The sequence below is a fragment of the Meleagris gallopavo genome, chromosome 3 (assembly GCF_000146605.3).
Source record: "Meleagris gallopavo isolate NT-WF06-2002-E0010 breed Aviagen turkey brand Nicholas breeding stock chromosome 3, Turkey_5.1, whole genome shotgun sequence".
Lineage (NCBI taxonomy): Eukaryota > Metazoa > Chordata > Aves > Galliformes > Phasianidae > Meleagris > Meleagris gallopavo.
In genome coordinates, this window is record NC_015013.2 from 71,455,314 (window position 1) to 71,463,987 (window position 8,674).

An 8,674-nucleotide genomic window follows, 5' to 3' on the forward strand; every position below is an offset into this window, starting at 1 on the left:
TCCCTCCCTCCCTCCCTCCCTCCCTCCCAAAGGAAAGAGAAGGAAGGAGGGGATCTTCTAAAAGCAATGGAAATTCCATTTGTTCTGCTTACCATGTCAGAATATTTTAAAGTAATTTCAGATTAATTTTTTTTCTCAAATTCAATATATGGTTTTCTACAGTATTTCTCCTTTGTTCAATTTACTTGTGGTTATTGTGGCGTTCAAGATTTGGTGTGCAAGAATGAAGTTCAGTTTCTTATTCAGGTGTCTGTACATCTTGTCTCAACAAAGGGAATCAGATATGAAAAATGCTTCTGATGTGGCCTAATCACATACATTGAAACTAATCATTATTACCATTATCATCATACTAATCATAGGCTAAAAAATCGTACTTGAGATCATGAAGAAATATGTGGGAAGGATATCTGGACTTATTTATAACTTTGAAAGAATGTGAGAATTGAAGTTTATTAAGCCAAAATATAAGAAATTCACAATGTAAAATACAACTCCAAGTAGACCAGATGATAAACATGTTTTAATGCAATGCACGCAGCTGCTCCACTCTGTTGTTTCCAGTCCTTTTCTGCCTGCTCTGTTTACTTCCCTTTAATTGCTGCAGGATATATTTATTGGGACCAAAATTTTCCCTCGTTGTTTGCAGACTACTTTCTGGTCCAAGGGAAGGCTCATTTCTTTGAACTGTTTTTTTAATAAAAGCAGAAAGCGCAACACATACTAAAGGAAGAATTGTACAAGCACATTGAAAAACTAATGCACTGGTTTGTACTTTCTCAGGACAAGAAGAAGGGAAGAGTTAAAGAAACTATTGTACACGTTTTCAAGTCTTGGAGTGATGCCAGTTATAGCCAAAGATGGAGATTCTCCCCACTATCAGAGGAGGAATAAAAGAGTGATGGGCAAGTCAAAATTGTTGAAGTTAAAGCCAAGCTGTAGCTAAGCTGAGTTGCTGGTAGTTGTTTCTGTCCTGTGTAGGGCAATTGGGCCCCAGGTTGCAGATGTTTCAGAAAACAAAGTCAGTTGTTGAGGAAGTATATGTGCAATAATAAAGGTTGTTCTGGAGCCACTCTCACCCAGACATATGAAGACAATTTTTAGATATGAGAGAGCAGGTGAAAAACTTTGCTCATTCAGCAATGTGGAAATAGAAGTAAGGTGACAGGAGCATAGGGACCCATGTGCATATTTTTAAAAAAGAAAAATGAGGGGTTGTGTCACATTCCCCATCTCCTGGTTATGTGAAGTGGTAATATAAATACCTCTTTTGCAGAGATACTCATTGGAGATGTGTCCCTTGCAACCTATGGTACTTGCCCCCATCTGTCCTTGGTGAAGAAGAATGAGCGGAAACAGAAAAGATTCCATCCCGGAAAAAACACATGGGTGTAACTGTCCTGTAAGCCAAGCTCAAATGGCGAGACAAATCAGCATCTTAACAACTTCCTTCAGAGCTGCCAAACAAAGGTGTGCACTGTGGGAATGCCTGACTATCTCCAGGGTATTTAGTCACCATTGCTGGGAAAAAGTGCTTCATTTTAATTTGTGCACTAAGGACAGGAACAAAAAGTGCACTTCGTGAAATACACTGCTCTTTGTTTTGATAGAACCAGTCAACTTTCATTGGGAAAAACTCACTCTTTGTGAGATCAGAGTGCCCAAATATTGACCCATAACAATAAAATGCTTTCTGTGACATGCAGAGGGCAAGGGAATGAGTTTAAAAACACTGACCTCAGTGGAGGATGGAGAGGGAATATGATGACTCTGGACTTAAGTAGGGGTCAGGGCACAGGTATGCAGAGCTTTGAACGTGAAAGTGGAAAGAACCAAGGTAATGTGATATCCCTCAGACGTGAATATCTTTAACTTTCCAGCAGCGGAAATTTCAGCCTTCTGTGGCTCTTGTGCCCCTGTCACAGACTTCATGCTCCTGTGCGAGCAGATGAACTTCAGGGGGCTGTCCCAGCTGCCACCTATATAAAACACATTTCTGATACACCAGTGCCAACAAGGTGTGAGAGATGGGGATATATTCTTATAGCAAGGCAAGCTGTAACACACATTACCATACTCCTGGTTCTTTATTCCCAGCCTGTATTGCTGTGTCTCTGCACCTCGGCCCTCTCTTGTTTTCCCTTCACAAATCACTGTGATGCATATTCCACACCAGCTTTGTGAGGTGTGAAATTCTTAAGCTGCAGATCTGACTCTGTATGACATGTTCAACTCCTCCATTTTTTGTTAGAAGCTCTTTTTTTTATTATCTTATTTTCTTTTTTTCCATAGTTGTGAATATCGGATGGAGCAAAGATGGGATTCTGATTCTTGTCATCTTAGGAATGTTTTCACAAGTTTTGGCCAGGACTCTTGATCTAGTGACTGTGTGGCATAATGCATCATTGAGCTTGTTGGTGTGGGAACATATGGTGAGACAATCTTGTGGCTGAAATGCTTTAACCTGTGTATATGTGCCGTGGGATGGGCCTGACCAGTCTACTTTGTGAGGGGGAGGGTGTTAGATCAAGCACTGCACAGTGGTACTGATAGGGTTTTTGCCATATACTTTTCTAGGGACAAGCTGAGGCTTTACCTCACATATAGTTTTACCAAACAGATTTGGATGTCCCCTCCCTAGAGGCATTCAAGGCCAGGCTGAATAGCACTTTGAGAAACCTGGTCCAGAGAGAGGTGTCCCTGATTGTAGCAGGGGGTTGGAACTAGGTGATCTTAAAGATCCTTTTTACCTAAACCAATCTATGAGTCTATGTTCAGATGTTGAGATCCTTTTGAAATCTCTCTCTTTGCTGCTGTCACTGGATTCATATAATCATTTCAGATAATCTATGTGTTCCACACATTTCTAAGATGAGTGAAAGCCAGAAAGTATGCCATTTTGTGGCTTCTGGAGCATGGCATGGCTTGTTACATATAACACTGCCTATGTTTCCTGATTACTTCAATGGAACAGGAAGAAGGAGAAATGGTAAAAGAGGATGGAGCATTTATCTTCTTGGAGATGAAATATCCACAGCAGAGAGGATGAAGGTAGAATATCCCAAGTTAGTATGGTGACAGTGCTGTCTATCATCTCTATTCTTATACACTCCCTCATTTAACTTCAGATTTACTGTTTTCTCATCCACATGCTTACTTGCAAGGTTAAGACTCCCTGTGAAAGCCTTCTTCACTGTCTCATGTTTTTTTCAAAGTCTCTCTTCTGTTCTGCCTCTGGTTCTTTTTATCGATACAGAAAGAGAGAAAGGAGGAACTGTTTATCATCTGGTTTCATTTTTGTTCAAATAGCAACTGAACTCTCTGAATATGATAGCTCAGAAATTTAACCCAAATCTAATTGTCTCTCTCCAAAAATGAAAAAAAAGAAAAAGAAAAAAGAAAGAAAGAATAGAGAAACGAAAAAGGTTGTAGAAAATCAGCTGAATATGACATACACCAAGGAGAAGATGTGCTCTGCTACCTTTCTTGTAACACTCAGCAATGTCCAGCACACTTATTGCAGGGCAGGGAGAGGCAAACTGTTTTTTTGAGCTGATACTCAAGTATTCATATGGATTTTGCTTAGATTGGCAGCAGCACTTAAATGAACAGTTTTGTGAAGAAATAGACACTAAAGATAATGTTATTTCTGTTGTTTCCAAGGTAACGGACATGCTTGATGGAATATATCCATCACATGTTCTCTGTAACCATCTGGTTTCATGGTCCTCTTTGCAGACATTCTAGGAATGAAATGTAGGTAAACTTTAATCGGTTTTGTAATTACTGTTGTCCTTACAAAAATTATTTAACATGATTTTGCAGCTGCCTCAGCATAAGGCCCAAAGGTCTTTTTAGGGTTTTATTGCCTCTTTTAAGGAGTAGTTTAAGAATTGTTATTGTACTTTAGCTACAGATGCCACTGTTTCTTCTTGATTTCTGAAACTGTGTTATAATGACATCACATTAAGATATTTTTTTTCCAGGCTCCAAAAAGGTCACAGTTATTTTTTCCAAATGGCTCTGTCAAACATAAAAATTAACCATACTTTGAGTTGGATTTTCTGTATTTGTAATGTATGTTTATGTTAGAGTTTCTGTCAAAACAGGGATTAAAGATAAATGTAGCTAATTAAAAGAACATTTGCTTAGAGCTCCTGGTAATAGATACCTCATTGTGGGGTCTTGAGGTAAAGCTTACTTTAACAACTGATTCAGTTTATGGGATTGTGTTTGAACATTATAGAAGGTTATTTCAATTTTCCAAATTGTGCATATTAACCTGAGAACAATCAAGTTAAGCCTATAAGTAAATTGCAGAAAAGAAGTCTGGGTGTACATGTTAGCTATGTAAAATGTTCTTGTCAGCTCTACTTCCTACACTTCATCATTTGGAATAATGCTTCCCAGCAGTCCATGTAAGTGAAAACTGATTTTACAAAAGGGAAAAAAAACTGTCTGGAACTGGATGGGTCAATAAGTTGCAAACTGTAGCATAACGTAGAGAAAAAAAATTTGAAAAGATCCCATATCAGATTAGGTAATTGTTTCTTTTTATCTCACTTTATTTTACTAAACAGCTGTGCCCACAACATTAATTTCATTGCACATGACATCTGTGTTGTCCTAGGGACTCCTGTGCTGGGGAAAAGGTCAATGCCAACTGCAATTGCATCAAGTTTCCATAAACTTTCAATGGCCAATAATATTTTGTGCTTTATAAAAAGCAAGTAAAAATAATAATGTATTTGCGTAGTGCCTTTCATATTAAGGGTTTTCAAAGGGGGCTACAAAGTATATGCTCACTCCTTTAGTTCTTATATAAATAAAACTCCCATTGATTTTAACAAACTTATGCCAGAATAAAGAGGACAGAAGAAAGGTGTCAGGATTTGGCTCTGCATACTACACACAGCAAGGACTTCATCCACTAACAAAGTCAGCTTTTGGATGGAACATGGGGGCTGTTCAACATAAGTGGTCTTGAGCCAAAGAGTTCTCTAGTTAAGATTTAGGATTTCATTGGGGAAAACTTTGATTAATTGGGAGAACTTGCTAGGAAAGACAGCTGGAGCTGAGGAGTTCAGGGTCTTAAAAGCGGAGAAGGCATGGAACTGCTTCAGGTCAAAGATGCTGAGAAAAGTATAACAAGCAATGGCAACAGTCATAAAGGCAGGTGTTTCAGACCTGACTGGAAAAATTGCTATCTCAGAAAGATTGTGGTGAATAAGTAGGGAACCTACAGGAGCTGAAAAATGACTGCTCTAAGGAAAGCTTTGATGGGACAGTCAGAAAGGTGTGACTAAGGGGAGTCTGATGTCAACCTGAACCGGGCTTAGCAAGGAATGTAAAGGGAAACTGCAGAGTTAGTCTGCTTTAGGTAAGCAGAAATGGAACTTGGGACAGTGACTAAGGATACTGTGAACCTAGAGACAAAGTGTTTCAAGTACCAGTGTTCAGCAAGGATGACAGTACTGACCATGGGGACAAAAGGATCAGTGGGAATGAGGAAAAGAACTGAGAAATTCAACTTGGAATTTTGGGCTAAGTGTCTCTATCACAAGCGACTGAAAGGTGTGCTATTGAGCCTTGTAAGGTTGTTAGCAAGTGCAGTCATCATCTGGTTTGAGTGAACGTTGGCACATCGGGCCAGGAGAGCAGCAGAGAAAATGTCTGTATTCAAGTGTGGGAAAGGGCATCCAGATAGTCATGTACGTGTAAATCTGACCTAACAGTACACAAAGGTCTACAGCAGGCTTTGAAAGAGGCACATGAAAAACAGTAAAATACAAATCATAGTTTTAGCAAAAGTAGATCATACTGTACTATTTCTATTTAATAACTGATTTTCTGGACAAAAATAATGTGGTAAATATAATCTACTGAGATTTCAGGAAAACGTGCTCTGGAAATGAATGAGCAGCCTCTGCTAGTTATAACAAGGCAAATCAGGAGAAGAATTGTAAATTAGGTATCGGGGATAATGGTGCTCAGCAGCAGGGTCTGTGAAAAAGGAATGGATAAAACCCGAATGATTACCAATACTGGTCTTGTTTAATGCCTTCTTGCAAACATAGAACTTACTGATGTATAGAATTTAGAAGCATTGCCAATCCACTTGTTTTGGAAATGGCAGTCTGAAGACCCAAACAGGAATGGATAAAATACAATAATTGAATTAATGAAAAGTTATGCTAGAATATCTGAGTTCATCCATTAGTAAAAAAAAAGTTGTGAAAGAGCCTCTTTCAATTACTGATCAAAGAACTGAGAGCCATCAGTGTGATATAACCATCAAAAGCCAAATGTAGCCCCAGAATTTTGCAGTGAAATTTCTGCCAGTAAGGTCAAAGAAATGATGATATCTTCATACAGGTTTGTGGCTAGACCTCTAGCATTGTGTGTTAGTCTGCCCATTCACGGTTAAGAAAGGCGACTTGCAAGTCTAACAGATGAAGATGGGGAATCAATGAGGTTCAAAAGAAGTGTCTTTGTCACTAATATAATGATAAGAGGATAATAGAAAAGACTGACTTGCTTACTCTGGCAAAATGAAAATAAGAGGAGGAAAAGAAGGGAAAGCAGCAGGAAAAAAAAGAGCCATTTAAACTAAAGGTATTTTCACATGTATAGTGGGTATAAACAGAGAAGAAACAAGTTTAAACTGGAAATGAGAAGACAGTTCTTCACTGTCAGAGCAAGTGCACTTTGGAATATTCTCCAGTTGAGTAACAGAGGCTAAAACCCAACAACTACTTTTATGTTGTAGCTTGAATAGTGTATGAAAAAAATTGTACATTGTGTTTGTTTGCAGTAACAGGAGAATTGACTTAATGGCCCAGAAAGTTGCTTGGAGCCCTGTGCTTTGCTATGCTTTGCAGCAAACACTGTTGCTGTAGAAGAAATTTGAACAGAAATTAAGTGCAGTCCTGTCGAAATTGAAGTGGGAGTTTAAGTTTCCCGGGAGTAATTAGCCATGCTGTGTGTGACTGGGAAATGGAAGAGGCATTTAATGCCTGTGCGTATCAGTAGGTCTTTAAGTGGTGGAGGAGATTACAGTGACTGGGGCACTCATATTCTCTTAAGTTCAAGTCCTTCGGAATGGCAACCATCAATGCAGTGCTGAGATACAGGTTAGAACTCACCTAGGTGACAACACACTGCATGTGTCTGACTGCCCCTGGCTATCTTCCAGATTTGAAGGAACTGGAAAATAACACAGCTTGCCTTTCATGCAGCAATGGAAAATGCCCTGCTTGTAGAGATTTCACTGAAAGCACAAACTGCTATCAAAGTAACCCACTGGTTAGAATTAAATAAATACACAACACACTGCCTGCCTGCCACAGGATGCTAAATGTGGCAAAGAGAGGAAATCAAACTCCATTTCCCTAAATGGAAACATACTTTTCAGCAAAAAAGTATTCAATTAAATTGTAGAATGTTTTGCCTCCAAATTTAAATGCGATGGGGGAATGGTATCTTGAACACTACTCTTTGAAGCATCACAAACATAGGTAACCTTCTGCCAAGCACCAGCACTGCCTGGCTTATGACATTTGTTGAGAATTGTTGAATTGTTGTCTAATTATATGATAACACAATACTGTCAGTATAGCTCACTTTTTTCTAACCTACTAAAAAACGTTAAGAATGAATTATGTTTAAGGAATGCCATTAATTGTGGTGTAATTTTCACCATGTGTATAAAATTTAACTGCACGTTTTGTCACAGTACAATTATAGGAAATGTTTTTCCAACATGTCTCTCTGTCTTTATACACGTTGTGGTTGCTGTAATTATTTTCCCCAGTGATAATGTACAGCATTCCCAGAGTCTTGTCTTATAAAATGTTTGCCGAGAGATAGTATGCATAAAAAGCAGTACAGTGTAGTTTTCTCCCATTTTCACATTTATTCAAGACAGAATTTTGAACATGTTGTACAGCCTGTACACATACATTTGTCTCTGCTTTCTCATTTATACGATACAGGTTTGGTACTTTGTTCTCCACGGTATGATGCTCTAAGTCCCCCAAGACCCTAAAACAACTGGGTGAAATTAACACTGGAAAAATATATGATAATGTGCTTCAAAATGACCATTGCTATTCGAAGTATGCTGTGCGGTGTGGTTCTTCTCTGAATTTTCACCCTCATTGTATATATGAATGCAATAATGATGGGCGTTCAATTAGTCAGCAGTTGGCGAACATTGCACGAGTCATAGCTCTACACTTAATCTCTCCCTGGAATCTTGGGAGAATAATATTTGCATTGGCTTATGACCAAAAATCATCTAAATACAACTTGATTTTGTATATTTTACCCAATTGTGTAATTGTATGGATAATATGTGTGTATATTAAATGGCATATGCTACATAGGGTTTTCCCAAGTATAGTATTAACTGCTTTAAAAACTGTTTCTCCTGACATATGGTAACATAACGTGGCCGGCACACCTGTCTGGCTGGATAGGAGAACTGCAAAAAAGAAATAAAAGATGATCTGATTCTTCTTCTGCTCACACCTGGCAAATCAAGAAAGATTTCACCGATGTCATTACTATTACACCCTTATATGCTTACTGTGAACCAGAGAAGAATCTTATCTATTGTCTTACCAAGACTAGAGAAATATTTATCTGATGTGCCTAAATTCCCCCACCCAAA